The 16113-nt window shown below is 52.5% G+C and overlaps 1 protein-coding gene across 6 annotated transcripts in view; it reads left to right on the plus strand.

Moving 5' to 3' along the window:
- Nucleotides 1–16113, plus strand: part of Rai1 (retinoic acid induced 1) — a 95000-nt gene that overhangs the window by 57525 nt on the left and 21362 nt on the right. Inside the window, exon 3 of one of the 6 annotated variants that reach the window (XM_063269004.1) lies at nt 2090–2395. The exons of 4 other annotated variants lie outside the window; for them this stretch is intronic. The gene's annotated coding sequence lies outside the window, so the exon portion shown is untranslated. Of the gene's footprint in view, nt 1–2089; nt 2396–2426; nt 13377–16113 lie in introns of those variants that run through there. One more of the 6 variants, XM_008767819.4, reaches the window with a different exon arrangement.

Genomic DNA, 16113 nt, shown 5'->3' on the forward strand with positions numbered 1-16113 from the left:
AGGTTTAGAGATATCTGAGCCATGAGTGTTGACCCTGGATGTGGGGTGGGGGAGCTTTCTGGAGTAGGTGGGTTAGGGTACAGTGTGAGAGAATTGAGTGCATAGCCTCAGTTCATTTACCTATGGAATTGGCTTATGGCACATTCCTGTAGTCTCAGAACTTTTGAGATAGAGGCAGGAGAGGAGGTAAGAGCCTCAATTATGTAGTGAATTCAAGAGCAGTGTCATGACATACTATCATGTTCCCCCCATCATCCCCCCCCCCAAAAAAAAGGAGACATACCTCAGCTATAGACTGCTGTTCAGGCCAGGCCTGCAGGTTTGTGGTTACAGTGTTACACGTGGAGAGGACAAATGACTGGGCAGTTGTAGCTGAACACTCACAGTTACCATGGTAGAAGGCAGATAGGGAAAGAAGCATCAGTGACCTAGAGAGGGCTCGGCCCTTAGGGCCAGAGACACCACAGTTAGTGTCTCTGATTTCTGAAGACTCCTAATATCAAGGTATGGCCAGCTGAGTTCTTTTTGGGTAGCTTTTATTCCCCTACTTTGGAGAGGGCCAAGCCCCACCCAACACTGTGGGAGGAAGTAGCATCCGACTAGGTGCCTGACTTTGGTTTTCTTAGCTCTCTTAAGCCCTATGCAGGCATCTGAAGCTATAATTGATTTTAGACCTCCAGCACACAAAGTCCTCACCAGAAGGGTCCTGCTCCCTATCTGCTGCCAACTGCTCAGAGATGACCTGTGTGCCCCTGGCATGTAGTAAGGGCCCAGCAAATGAACACTACCTTTGGCCTCTCCCCTGTCATCCCAGGGGATGAGTGGCAGGTATTTCAACAATTTCTTGGATTTCTGTGTAGTCACCAGATTCTGCCTCTGGACCCCAAAGCACATTGTTTGGTTTTTGTGAGCATCTACCATGTGCTAGTGGATGGGTGATAGGACAGAACCAGGAACTGTGGCCTGGAAGACGCTCCTGTTACTAAGGATAGGGTTTCAGGGAGGGAACCCAGTGTGACCTGAGGCAAGATGACCCTTGTGTAGAGATGACAATCCATGGACAGTGTGCCAGGCAGATAGAGAGGGCGGGGTCCTAGCATTTGATGCCCAGTGTGTGCAAAGGCTGGGGATGCACAGAGTCTCTTAAAGGACCTTGTAGAAGGCACTGAGGTTGGAAGGGTCTTTGGTGCCCTGAGCCAGGAGCTCCTGAGCCTGAACACTGTCAGCAGACAGTCTCTAGTCAGCTTCATTCTGCACTGCTCAGGCTGCAGAGCAATAGTCACCCCTTCATTTGGCCAGATGTCCTTCCTATGTGCCCTGATTAGACAAGCTGTAGAGCCATGGGTGGGGCCTAGTGGCAGAGTGCTTAGTATGTATGAGGCCCTGGGTTTGTAACCACAAGCAAGTAAATGCACAAGGCAGGAAACTTGAGAATGGGGAGCTGTAGAGATGGGATTTGGCCTGCAGAGGAGTCAGTCATAGGAAGTAGCTTTGGGTCATGAAAGGATCCAAGTAGACAGTGGGAGTAAGGGAAATTGCATGTGTGCTTGAGGGGCCAGAGTAGCAGAGGGTGTTCTCTCTTTAGGCAGTAGGAAAGTGGCCAGCATAGCTTTCCTGTGTGACTTTGAATGAGTGGATCAAATTCTCTGAGCTCGTGAATTTTGTGGTAACACATAGGAGGGCAGTGTATTTGCGCATAACCATCCCAGCTGTGACTATGGCTAGCCATGGTTTCTCCATGGGAATGAAGGGTACATGGAAACAAATTTAGGAGAGCCATGAGACCCCAGAACATAGGCCATCTCAAGCCCCTCTGTCCTACTTCTCCATGTGCCCCAGTTCCCTCCCTCTCTTCCCTTTGTCATCTACCTTCTATGCCTGTGGGCTGCTCTGATGGCTAGTCGAGGTGGTGAGAGCCTCCTGCTCATACGCCAAGTTTGTTGCTGGGGCTTCAAAGTTGGTGTAAGGTTGGGGCATGTATCATGGCCTCCTTGGGGAGCCTTTTTTTAATGGGAAAAACACATTTCCTGGGAGTCCAACTCATGACCTGAAACAGTTTGGCCAATGACACTGTTTCCTGTGTTCCCAGGTCATTTTCTCAGTCACCTCCCCCTCTAAGCAGTAGGAGACCCGTCTGTCAGAGAAGAAGACTGCTTAGGGGCTGCCCTGGACCACCCAGAATGAGCTGCAGAAATGACAGGCACACCAGCTGCCGACTGTGAACTTGGCCCTTGCCACTGCGAAGAGCTGGCTCATAGACCTGACCCAGTAGTTCAGTCAGCCTCTGTCCAGCAGAGCGGAGAGAAGGTCTGAGAATGGGCATGGACGGGAAGCTGCTGCCCACAATTGGCCTTCCCAGAGGCCCTTCCATCCTGACTAAGATTCTTACAGATCGGTTAGTTCTTTTCTTTTTTGTTTTTAAGGAAATTTAGAGGGGTGAGGGTGTGGCTCAGTGTGCAGCACCCGTATTTTGGAGGCCTTTGGGTTTGATCTCTTGCACCATCAAAAACTAGAAGTTATATCATAGTTACTGTTTTGGCTGGCTTCCCCAGCCCCATGTCTAAGTGACCCAAGTACAGGGGTCCTTAGATACCCAGCCCCAAAAAAGGCAGTCTGACAGGCAGTGTCTAGGAGGCTGAAGGGATGTGGGGAGAAATGCATCTTTGTTGCAGACCCGTGTGGGGCTCTTTATGTAAATGGTCTCAGTGCCTAACAGGAAAGAGAGGCTTTGATGTCACCCTCGGCATCTCTGTCAGACCTGCAGTGTCACTCAGGCTTCGGGGTGGCCTGCTTCTGTTACGGAGCTGACAGCTGTTCTCAGGCCAGAGGCGCAGGGGGCGTTCAGGGTAGGGGTGGTCCAGAGCTGTCTATAGACTGCTGCTGTATGAGTGGAGCTGTGTTGGGGATGTCCGCTAGACTGGTCACACAGTGGGGCTGGATTCCCTGAGCACCAGAGCCGGGGACCACCCCAGTAGATGCCAGGGAAGAGAAGGCAAGATGGAGACAGGTGAAGACCAGCTGGCTAAGCAGCACAACATAGCATGCAGGGGGACATGCTTCCTTCTCCTGGCAGGTACAAGACACGATCCTGCTGTTTCCTCAGACTTGTATAGTCCAGGATAGCTCATAGAGAGGATCCTGAGTCCCAAGAACATTCTCAATGAACAAAGAATGTCAGGACAGATCACCAAAGGCTAAAACCCACGCACTGTGCTCTCAGTGTACAAGGATGTATGATGCCTACATGGTATCTACGGCAACATTCTAATTAACCAGAATTTGGTTACACCAGCTCTTGTCCCCATTCATTCTAAAAAACACAGAACTGCTGGTCCTTTTAGAAACCTTGCTGGAAAAATATGAAAAAAAAATAGTATTCACCTCCAACCTCTTAGATGTCAACTTTTAGTGTCACAAAATTGGGATTGTGAAGAACGCCTGCTTCTGTGCCTTATTCATTGGATATCAGACCCTTAACATTAATCTGTAACAAGAAAAGCTCTTTGGAAGCAGTGATCCTGTGGGCTGGGATTTGGAGGACTTGCTGTGCTGTGTGATCTCCCAGGATCAGTTGATTTCTCTGAGCCTTAGTTTCTTGTCTCTGTGCAGGGACAGAGACCAACGGTTGTTTCTCAGGCTCTACATAGGGGATATGAATATGTTGCCTGTCTCAAGATACCTAGTTGTTACAGCTTAGTCCTCCACACATGAAAGCCTGGTGATGTTTGTAGCAGGGCAGGCAAGGACAACACTCTCTAGGTTCGCAGTTAGTGGGGGTACTGAGGACCTGGCCGTGCTGCCTCCAATAAGCACTTTTCTACCTCTTGGCCAGGACTTTGCATCTCTGAACCCTAGTCCCAGTGTAGCTTCAGAGTTCAGTGGTGGTTTGCCGGCTACCTTGATGGAAGCAGGGTGCTTCGCAGCCAGTAACTGCTCGGGGAAGGGAGTGTCTTGTTCCTGTCTGGATGATGGGGCTGAGGCCTGGCATTAGCTCTTGGTCTTGCTACAGTGCTCATCAGGACTTCAGGAGCCTCAGGACACTTTCCAGCTGTACCCATGACTGCTCCCCACCAAGTCAGCTGTGAAGGATCCATATTCAGAAATACCCAGTGCATGGTATGGCGCTGCCATCTCTGATGAGATCTCACTGTTTTCAGCAGGGGCCTCACACGTCACAAAGCTTCCCTGACTCTTGGCAGCAGAATTGCATGAAGTTCCCACAGCTGTGTGTGCTTGGTACCCTTTAGAGTGGAGAACTCAGCTCTGAGGTCAGGTGCTTACCAGGGTCACCTGGGAGAAGGGTCTGATTGGCCATTACAGACTCTTGGTCACACAGTCTGAGGAGACATTGGATGATAGGGTTGAAACTGAATCTTGGGCTGGACATAAGAAAAGAAGGCACACAGAATAGGGCCACACAACAGGATGCACACTAGGGATACACAACAGGGACATACAATAGGGATACACAATAGGATACTGACTTCTTGGGCTAGGTGGGTAGTGCCAGGCAGCGAAGGCAGGTAAGATATCTTGGTACCATCCATAAGGGAGATAGAAGAACAGGGCCAGGCCACCTAGTGTTCAAAAGGCTGAATGATGGTTCTCAGCAGCTTGAGGGAAGCTAAGAGTGTCAGGGCAGCACATGTAGGGAGGTCACAGGAAGCTTAGAAGGAAGGGGGCTAAAGGAAGCAGGCAGAATGGTTTTCTGTCTACACTGGAGCCAACGACTGGAGCAGAATTTCTACTTTGCCTGTTGGACCACCCCAGGATTGAGGCACCGTCAAGAGTAGAAGTGGGCAGGTGCTTTCTTCCCAAAGGAGGAGACAAAACAGGGCTCTCTCTGCCCTGCTAACATTCCAGTCCACTTTTAAGGGCTGCTCTGGCCAGATGTGAAGCTGCTTCATGCCAATGGTCTCCCAATATGGTACACCAGGAGACTTGCTGAGAAGTGTGGACATGGAGGACTGAGGGGCACAGGGATAGCCTAGGGCATGTAGAAAGCTATGAGTGAGAGGCCTATGCAATGCAAAGAAGGGAGAACTGATTCCAGTGAGGAAGCTGGGAAAGGATGAGGCCTGGTGTCTGCTCAAGTTCGGAGCCACTGCAATCCCGGAGGTCTTAGGACTGGAGCTACAGTAGGAGGTCTAAGGGCAGGAGGCAGGGTATGAGATGAAGGGATAGGAAGCCATTGAAAAGTTTATAGCATAAATCCCTATGGCAGAGCTTCTGTGGGGCTTCAGGGACAGAGGCTAGAGACCTGGAGGACCCTCTGGGTTGTAGGTACAGTATCTGTGGTGGCTGGGCATGTGAGATGCTCTGTACTGTGGAGTGAGGTTGGAGAGACCTTGGAAGGGGGACCCAGGTGAAATGGTTATGGGAAGAATCGATGGAGTAGTGAAGGGCTGAGGGCGCCGGGGATACACTAGAGCTCAATCAGAAGGAAGATGTGGCTGGGGTCTTTTTCCTCAGAAGGGGGCCCATGTTCTGGAAAGAAATATAGTCACTCAGAGAGGCCAAAAGTGAGAGCAGAGGAAAAACAGAATAGGGCAGAGATGGGGCAGGGCTAGGGGCTCACCTTATCCGGCCGCCAGCTGTGGAATCCATCCGCCTTGGGAACAGGCCAACATAGCCGTGATGGGAGGATTCAGGAGTCGGTATCAGGAGAGCTTGTGTACTGGCCTTCAGACAAGGTCTGGGGTTCAGGATCTTTATCCACTAGCCAAGAGGGGACAGCCTATCTCCCAAAGAGCTTCAGGGCATCTAGGCCTCAAGGACAAAGGCAGGAGTGGGGGGTGGGGGGTGAGCAGGAGATGGAGCCTGTAGCTGTGAGCTTAATGGCCCCGGAAAGAAAAAAAAAGCATAAAGCTGCAGAATTACGGGGAGACATAAACAGAGCTGTCAGGCATTAGCTGCAGGGAGACTGGCTGAGCAGGGTAGCGCTGCGATCCTTGTGTGTGCATAAAAAGACAGAAGTTATCAAAGGAACCAGATTAAGGAGCTGCTGTCTCTGCCACACTCAGGCTCCCTGGCAGATTCCTTTCTTATGCCTCAGCCTGCCACCTCTGGTCTCGGGCCTCGGTCACATGCTGACCGAGGGGCTGAATCTCAAGCATTGGCCAGGGCAGGGGACAGAGCTGCCAGTGATACTGGATGTCTGGGTGGACAGGGGACCCAGCCCTGCTTGCAAAGGGTGGGAGCCAGGTCTGAGGGGGAGGCAGTGCTGACCCTGACAGTTCATGTGCTCCCGTACCCTGCCATCTTTATTTTTTGCTGTTGCTGCTGATGACGTTAGCTAAGCACTAATGGACTTAAATTTCATCTTAAGCCATCCCCGTAGTCCTCAGCAGATGACAAACACCCTGCTCTCCTGAGCTGCAGGGATACCAGCCTACGGGTAGGCATGTGCCTCTGCCTCTGCCTCTGCAGATATGCTGCCCCCTGCCCCGCCCTTGCTCCCGTCAAGGAGGCTCCCAATGATCCTGAGTTGGAAAAGGGTGGGGTCCCAGGGGAGAACAGAGTCCTGAAGTAGGTCTTTGGGGGTATCTAGCATATAGACAGGAGCCTGGCCTGATATTTCTCAGGCCCCACTTGAGTTATTCAGACCAGGCACTGTGATGAGGGTCTGGGAACTAAATGTTCTTAAAAGCTTCAGAGAATCATGTTTTGCAGGGACTAAGAAAAACACCGGTGGCTTTGCTGGAGGGCAGAACTCCTTCCTTCATCCACCTACTCACTTGCTCACTCAACAAACATGAGATGCTCTCCAGCTTGACCCTCCGGCCCCAACTCAAACATGTCCATCAGAGGTCTGATCTGTGCTTCTGAGTCTCTTAGGAGACAGCAACCAGGCAGTCTCTAAATGCAGTTTGTGTGGGAGAAGGCCCTTTGCTGGCAGAGGTTCTGAAGGTTGTGAGGGGGAAATGGGCAAGGAGCCCTGGAGGCTGTGTGGCCTCAGGACCCAGCTGTTATGTTAGGAGAACGGGCATGTATCTGAAGAGGAGGGCACCAAATACAAAACATGCAGGGCCCTCGTAGAGGTGTGTGGCATCTTCCAGGGTTCCTGCTTACCTTTCATATGCCCACCAGTTGGGATGCTCTTCCTAGCTGGGGTTTTATCTGCCCTTAAAGCTGCCCAGCAGGCTGGCACACACAACCATTGACTAAAGAAACTTCATTCCTTTATGTGCCAGCACCTGCCTCCCATCACCCTTTCTTAAGAGTGGCTCTCCCTCCCACTGCCCAGTGAGACCAAGGAGGACACTTGAGGAAGGTGGCCGCCAACAGGAGGGCCCCAGATATCTGTCTGTCTCTGTGTCTCTGTCTGTCTCTGTCTCTCTCTCTCTCTCATGCCTGGTGAGCTGGAGGTGAGGTTTGATAGACTTTGATTCCCACACTATGTGACCCTTTGACCTCTCTGGGCTTCAGATGTACGCTGATGTACACTAGGTGCTGGCCCTACCTAGTTCTGGCACGCCAAGAGTTGCAGATCAGACTTGAGTTGGAGATATGTATTGGCAGGTTCACAGACTGACCGCACCACTGTTCTCTAGGAGATAACCCAGCCTCTTTTTAACCGGCCTCCACATTTACTTGTCACTATAGTTACTATGAATCGTAGCATGCATGGATCTAGTGTTGTCATCCTGCTCTTGTCTGCACTCTGTGGCTCATTGTCACCTAGCACATTTGTGATCTGGACCTTACCTGTCACATTTCTACACCTAACTAAAGAGACTACATTTTCAGACCTTTCCTCTCTGCCTCCCTTTCTTTCAGTGTTTCCTGAATATCTCTCAAGACTCAGGACTTCCTCTGGTTATCCCTCTGATCCGGTGGAGCCTCTTGGGTATAAGTTCAGCCTTTGTCTGTACATCAGCACTCAACTGTCTTCTGCAAGGGTTACTTGATCTTTTTGCTGTCTCTGGCCGGGTTTGTTCCTAGCACCCATGTAGCATAGAGTAGACACTTGGGAACTGCTTCTCAGGTGGAAGGATGGGTAGGTGGGTGGTGGATGGATGATGGGAAAATTGATGGATGAGTGGAGAATACATGGATGGATGAATGGGAGGGTGTCAGTGGATTGAGGGACTGGATGGATAGTCTACTGGGAAACTGGGAGCTCCCAGGAAGTAAGCTTCAGAGCCTTGAATGGGGCTCAGTTTCCCTGTGTGTAAAATGGTCTGTCTGCTCAGCTCCTGTAGTTGGAAAAGGTGGCCAAGAAGACAGTAGGTCAGGTGTGCCAGACAGTGACCACAAGGGAATTGGTAGCTTGCAGCCCTGAAAGGACCTTCCCTTTCTGTAGGTCCTGCCCTGACAGAGTGTTGGGGCCAGCCAGGGTTCAATTTAAACCCAAGATATCCTTTGGCCTCTTGGGATTTAGTTGTATATTTTTATGAAGCAGGTTGCTTATGTCCTTGCTGATTCTCTGGAGATGAAAACATTGTTTAGGCACAGCCAGAGAACATGGACCCTCGCCCCCAGGCACATGTGGAGTTTTGCACCCTGGCTCTCCCTCGGGCCTCACCATCCCAGCGCGGTTTGGATAGTGTCAGAACTCCCATATGAATACACAGATGCCCTGAGCCGCATCTGTAGTGAACAAGGATGCGGTGATGCTCAGAGCAGAGTCGGTGCCTGGAAGGTCAGTGACATCTATCGGCCACTGTGTGATGGTAGCAAGGTATTTCTTTTCCTTAGTGGCTCTCAGCTCAGTCCTATGATGTGGATGCTTAACTGCTGCCCCCACTTAAAGGATAAAAGTTGCAGGCTAGGAGAGGTGGGGTAACTTACCTGAGGCCACAGAGTCAGTCAACCTCAGGATCTTGGGTACTTCGTGTTTGTTTCCAAAGACTCTTGTGAGGACACTGCAGAAAAAGCTACTTCTAGATCACAGTGAAACACAAAGCTATCCAGAACATCCCATGGGCCTGGGGCTGCAGGCCCATGGGCCAGTCTGTCAGGTCAGTGCCACCCAGAGTTGACACCTAGAGTTGTCACATGTGACAGGATCATGCTCAGGCCACTGCCACTAGGCCTTCGTGTCCAAGCAGTGTACCTGACAGTAACCTGCTGTTGGGAATAGCAGTGAGCAGATGAGAGTCAGACCCATGTGACGCCCAGGAACTCCAGTCTTCCTGGCCACACCTTTGCACCAGCAAAGACCAGTTGGGGTTTCCAATCCTTTACTTTTACTGTAAAAAGTATGTCAATATTTATGTTTTAAAGGGACAGATATGTCCTGTGCTGCTCTTGACAGCTCTGTCTATATAGTCTGTTTTAGTCTCCACTTACGTAGAGTCCCACAGCTCAGGTTAGGGGTAGGATTTGATCCCTTATCTCTAGCAGGCCTCATAGCTCAGAGCCTTTGGGTTCACAAACCCTGGCAGCATCTGCCTGTACATTTTACAAATGCTTTGTTGGAAAGATTACAGGAAAGTGTATTGCTAAGCCACACAGAAGAGAGAGGAAGGACCTTAAGAAAAATCAAGAGAGGGGTTGGGGATTTATTTAGCTCAGTGATAGAGCGCTTGCCTAGCAAGTACAAGGCCCTGGGTTTGGTCCCCAGCTCCGGAAAAAAAACAAAAAACAAACAAACAAACAAACAAACAAACAAAAACAAACCAAGAGTGCCTTTGAACACCAGTTCTGGGATTCTCCCTGTCCTGCCTACTCAAGAAGATCAGTGTAGTCAGTGGTCAGGCTCACCTCTGCCCTGCGGGGGCCATAGTGTTCTTCTTTTTTTTTTTTAAGATTTATTTATTATTGCCCACATGCATACCTGCAGGCCAGAAGAGGACACCAGATCTCATTACAGATGGTTGTGAGACACCATGTGGTTGCTGGGAATTGAACTCAGGACCTCTGGAAGAGCAGTCAGTGCTCTTAACCGCTGAGCCATCTCTCCAGCCCCCCATAGTGTCCTTTGTACCAAAAAGAGTACAGAGCACAGGAAGTTGTCCTCTAGGCAGCCTGTGTCCGTCTGTCATGTGGAGGTGGAGGCAGGTAGCCAGTAGCCTACAGGATGACGCTTCACTCATACAGTCCTGTATGGTTGTTGTTTTGTTTTGTTTTTTTTTTCTTTTAATTTTACCCCCCTTGTTGCTGTTCCCTTGGCTAGACATATAGAGGACTCCAGTTCTTTCTGCTGCAGGTGACTGACCTTGCACATATTACTTTGGGCTAGGACTCTGGCCACATGGAATTTTTATTTGGATCCATAGTGCCAGAAGGTGCTCCAGAGAGGTAGAACATGTCCCATCCCCATCTGGACCGGGGCTTCCTGTCTCCTGTGCCTCACTCTCGCCAGCCAGGCAGAGACAGTGCCATGCCTTTATCTCCTAATGCTAAGAAAGCCAAGTAAGTGGTGTTCTGACGAACACCCACAGGGCCAGCTCTGTCTGTCTGTGTAGGGAAGAGCAGGCATGACTGGAAGGAGCCCAAATCTAGTTCTCTTCCCACCTCCTCACAATAGCCCTGCCATTTGGATGCCTAGAATCTTTTACAACTTGAGCATGAAACATGGAGAGGTAGGCTGGAGAGATGGCTCAGTGGTTAAGAGCACTGATTACTCTTCCAGAGGTCCTGAGTTCAATTCCCAGCAACCACATGGTGGCTCACAACCAACCGTAATGAGATCTGATGCCCTCTTCTGTCTCAAGACAACTACGGTGTACTTATATTTAATAAATAAATAAATCTTTTAAAGAAAAGAAACATGGAGAGGTTAAGTGCCCAAGCTTACCCATAAATGTGTACAGGGCCTGGCACTTGAACCCTCAGCCACTCACTGCCAGGGCTTCATGGTGGATATGGAGGGATTGCATCTTTCACACAACTCCAGGCCCCATGACCTCTCAAAGTATCCTGGCTGCCTGAACTGACCTTTGGAGCTCCTTAGGAATAGACACAATCTGCCATTCTCTACCAGTTGTACGGAATCCTCCCACAGGCTTCCAACGTGAGGCATCTGTGAGTCAGGCCAAATTAGTTGTGTGAGTGATGGTCTGGAAGCCAGGGAGAGTTCTGGAAAGCCTGGATGTACTCAGAGGCAAGGTCCAAGGGGGCCTGGACCCAGACTCGGGCCTGAGCCTGGGCACAGAACCAGCACTCAAGGCTGAGCTGAAGTGTTGTGTTCATTCTGAGTGAAACAAGAGCCATGTTCCAGGCAGTTAGGTGCTGGGCCCAGCTGCCTAGGCTTTGTTTTCCTCTTAAATACCTTCCCATTTCGTGGCTGTTTGGAGAGAGTAATCAGCCAGCTTTCTACCTGGGCTGAGGAAGGTCCTCAGGAAGTTTATCCAGGCTGCCCCTAAAGCAGGGGCTGCCAGCTCCCTCTCTAAGGGTAGTTTGTGTTTCTGTTGTGTCAGAGCAGCTACCAGCATGACACAAATGGAAGCTCTCCTGTAAGGACAGCAGCCACAAATCCAGTACGTTACCTTGAGAACCCAGAAGATCAAAATCAGAGCATTCACCAGTCTCTTGGAGCAAAATAGCACCCCATGGGAACATGTAACCCCTAATGAATTTGTACCTTACTTATCACAACAGCCATACATATTTGGAAGAGTGCTGCTGGAGGAGATTCAGTCTACAGGTGAATAAAAGAGAGCTGCGGAATCCAGTCTATCCAAGAGATCCTGACAGAGTGGCTTGGCCATGTGACACCTCACCAGTCCCTTTTCCCCTCCCCAGAAGACCAGTGTTCTGAAATTTCATGCCAGTGCATCTGTTTCTACCCTTAGGAATCGCTCACTCTGGGTCTCCAGCCGGAAGCCCAGCTTGCAGCACTGTCCTCAGGGGCCACAAAGAGTGGAATCGGGAACAGCCTTCCTATTATTTGGAGCCATTTCCATCCTGGAAATGAGAAGAGACACTACACCTTGAAGGGTAGTTGAGGGGGAAGTAAGGCCTCTCTCTGGTGGTCTCTTCAAACAACACCAGTCTCTGGTTCAATATAGTGAGCTGGGAAGAGCTTTCCAGATCTGAGGGAGGCAGAGCCAAATGTGTACCATCCCCCTAGTACCTTGTTTCTCTTCTTGCTCCTAACCCACCTTGGCTTCCAGGCCCCTCCCATCTAGAGCCCCAACCTAAGTACATCACAGCCCCCCTGGGATATCAACCTCCCTCTGCTTCTGCCAGGTGCTCTGGCCTGCTAGGCCTCTACTTATCTGCATACTAATGTTCACCTCCCCTGGCGGCTCTCCTGAGGATGAACCCAGCCAAAAGCCCAGCCCCTCAAAAACCTGATTTTTGTTTTGTCTAGCTGACTTAAGCCTCAAGCGATTGGTCTCAACCTTGCTAAGGTGGGGACCCTTGAATACAGTTCATGTTGTTCATGTTGTGGTGACCCCCCTGCCATAAAACTATTTTCCTTGCTACTTTATAACTGTAATTTTGTTACCGTTGTGAATTGTAATGTAAATATTTGTGGTTTCCAATGGTCTTAGGTGACCCCTGTGATGCGATCTTGACCCACATGTTGAGAATTAGTAGAAACCCCATGGTTTCTGTGTCTGGGATGGCTACCACTTTCTCTGCTCGCTACTGCAGCTAACCGGTTACCTTCTCCTTAAAGGTTTCTCCTAAGACCCCGGAATTGGGTTAGGAACAGTCTGGAAAATGTCAGGATACTTGAGGGATTCAGTCAGATCCTGGAGTTGGTCCTGACTTGGCTGCCCCTCTGATGCTCACCTCTTCTAAAGAGGGCGGAATGAAGTGGCCTTTCGGGGAGCAGGGCAACCACAACGGACTTGAACTTCCTGCGACCTCATACTGAGGAAGGAAAGGGTCTGAAGAAGGCGAGCCAAAGTGGGGTTCTCCCTAGGGGGAGCCTAGGCAGACCAACTAGAGGGAGTAAACCGATCTGGCGAGCTTCCTGTGTGCTGCTGGCACGTCCCCAGACCCTGGCTCAGGAAGGGGCTTGCTTTGAAGTTTCCGGCAAGACCTGCCCATTGCTGTTGAAATGGCTTATTTGTCTAGTGACTTAAGGAAGGGGACTGGTGGTGGGGGTGGCAGCGCCCCGCTTGGCGCCGCTGCACCCTGAGGTCGTGCATTTGGGAGCACCAGCTTCTGCGAACTAGAGGATGTTGAGACCAGGCCGAGAACCCCAGGGGGACTCGGTACTCCGACCGACTGTTTCAGGCTATCGGGGAGCTGGAGCCGCCTCGCACCGCCACTCCGCGCAGGGTGGGAGGGAGCGAGGGAGGCGAGGGGACGAGCGCCGGCTCCCCGCCCCCATCCCACCCGGTTCCGATATTTAGCTGAAAGGCACGCGGCTCCTAATCGGCCCTTTCCAGGCTGAGATGTAACGGCGCTCTGCCCGCGCAAGGGCGGGGGCTGGGCCGGGGGAGGCGCAGAGTCCGGAGCCTGCGAGCGAGGTGAGGAGCCCGCGTCCTCGGCTGCTGGAGCGGGCGGGCGGGCGCGCATCGCCGAGGCAGATATAGAAAGGGGGGCAGGTTAAAAATAACCCTCTTCGGCTGGGAAGCTCGCGCGCACTCTCTCGCCTCGTTCGGTGCCAGAGGACTCCAGGGGAGGTGGCGTTGGGGAGGGCAGCGCGGGATTCCCCTCCTCCGCCGCCGGGCGGGGTGCCGCCTGCACGCCACGGCTGCACGTGTGCGGGGCCGCGCGCCCGAGCCCCTCGGTCCGGCCCGCGGCGATCTCCCCAGCCTCACGCTTCTGGCTGCCGCCCCTCCCGCACCCTGAGTGGCTGTAGGAAGCGCTCCTTTATGCATTATTTACGAGCGTTAATAGGTTTGGGGTGCGCTGACTGGGGGCGCGGAGGCGAGGACGCTGCGGGGACCCCAGCGTTCGGGGAAGGGTGCGGACCTGCGAGAAGGTCTGCGGGGCGGGGGTGGGGAGAGCTCGGACGCTGTCTTTCGCGGACGCGCACTTAACCGAACGGGGCGAGGGGGGCCATAGGCCCCCACTTCTCTCTCTGCACGGCCCTTGCAGCCGCGTCCCTGACGCAGCCCTGGCCTCATTTATCATCATCTTTGGTCAAGTGGAGTGTGCAAGGAACAGCTGCTTCACTCGGCTGACTTCCGAGGGCGGCTACAGCGGGAATCAGGAAAATGAATGATGGAGGCTGGGGGGCCGCCCCCAGGTCCGGGTGCAGGCGGGAGGGAGGCGGGGAGCATCCTGGCTGCCTCTGCCTCGTGGCAAGCGCAGCGCCCCCTTCCTCTACGGGCGCCCACAGTCCCTGCGGATCTGTGGCTGAGGACGGGCGGGTGTGCCGGAGGTCGCCGTGACCTTGCTGGGGTCAGTGGGTTGGGCTGCGGAGGAGGCGTCGCGGCGTCTTTGGTGGCCCTCTCCGGATTGGCGGAAAGCCGGGAGACGAGGAGGGGGAGGGGAATACCAATGGAAGGTGAAATTTTACCTGCCCCTGAGGGAGTCCTGCGGATTTTCTCCCGGCGACAGCCGCGCTCTGCCTTTGTCTTACATGGCCGAAACATCTGTAGCATCGGCGGAGAGGCCGCAGACCCCACCCTTCGCGCGGTTCCCTAGGCAGTACCCTGCTGTAACCCACGCCTAAATGTGGGGTCTTCGCCCTCGCCCTTCCCCGCCCGGTGTCGATGGGGCGGGGGCTGGTTGCGGAAAGGGTTAATGGCCTAGTCGCAGACCCTAATTGTCGGAGCTAGGCCCCGCTCCGTTCCAATTACCCTAAGTAGAGACTGAATGCGCAATTAACGGAGTCAGCTTGCCAACTGGAAAGCTGTCCCCGCTTTCACGTTGAGCGGAATACTCCACCAGCTGACTTGGACGAAGCAATTTCCTCTGCTCTCCCCTTTCTCTCTCCTCCAGCCCCTTCTCTTTTTCTCTCTCCTTAATAATAAAATTATACCAAGCAGTTTGCGGTGTGGCAGGCGGCCAGAAAAGCGTTTCTTTAAACGCCGCCGTCTCACAATTAGGCAGCAAGAGGATTTGACACGCCGAGGCGGCCTGACAGGCGGCTTCCTCCCCTGGGGGCCGGTGCAGGAGGGGCTTTGGTGCCCTGCTCCCCCATATGGAACCCGCACTGGGAGGGGGCCAGGGCTGCACCTCCCAGGCTGTCAGCGTGCAGCAGTGAGAAGCCCTTGGGGCAGGCAGCAGGGGAGGTTCTACCCAGGCTCCCGGAGGCAGCAAGATCTCTCCCTGCTAGGGTATAGAGTAGGAAAGCCATGTTCTCAGTTTCTGTGTGGCAGAGAGGCATTCGGAGCACATAAGTGCTGAGCCTGGTGGACAACTCACTGACCCAGTCCCGGTTTCCATTGAGTTGGGATTGAAGTGTTGAGGAAGGATGTGCCCTGTTCCTGGGACTGGTTGCTTTTCCATGCCAAAGCTGTCTTCTGAGGAGGTTGCAAACAGGACTATCTGTAATAAGCCAGAGACCCCTCTGCTGGTACTACTGGGAGAGCAGACCTAGACTACCCATGAGCACACAAGAAGAGCTGCCATGAAAGCACCAGGGACCAGTACCCTGAAACAGGCTATCCTGACCACTGGCCATAGCGGCTGAACTCAGAACTAGACCAAGGTAGACAGTAGCTGCTGGCAGAGGTAGTTGCTTCTGGACGCCACCTTGCTGCCTCCGGCTTCAGGAGGGCAGCCACTTGATTGCTTCGTCTTTTTTCTTCTTCCTGTCCCCGGGTGCCCTTCAGCAACATCATGGCAGACTACACACGTAGCCCACATTCCCTTGGAACCTCAGCTCTGCACTCTGCTCACCCTCCACCTGGACTTTTGCTGAGCCAAACCGGGCTCTAGAGCCCGTGGGCACCAACACTAAAGGCTGCAGAGGGAAGAGTGCAGACTCTGCTGTTCTTCCCAGTTAGCTGTGGGTTATGTCCTGCCCACCAACTCCCTACCCACTGGGGAAACTGCTCTGTGGTCCTCACCCTCTGAGGCTGTGACGAAGAATAAATACTGCGATAAGCACAAAGCCTATAGTGTCCCTCTGTCCCATTTGGTCCCCATCAGAGCAATACTTACAGGGGCAGCTGGGGCAGAGAGGGCTTTGGAACTTAAGAGCAAACTCTGAAGTCTATACTCAGGCTCTCATCCTTGGGAGACAGCTCATTGTACCATTAATTATGTAATTACTGCTGTCGAGCCCCACATGGGAGCCTGGCAGGGGTC

This window comes from Rattus norvegicus, chromosome 10, assembly GCF_036323735.1.
Source record: "Rattus norvegicus strain BN/NHsdMcwi chromosome 10, GRCr8, whole genome shotgun sequence".
NCBI lineage: Eukaryota > Metazoa > Chordata > Mammalia > Rodentia > Muridae > Rattus > Rattus norvegicus.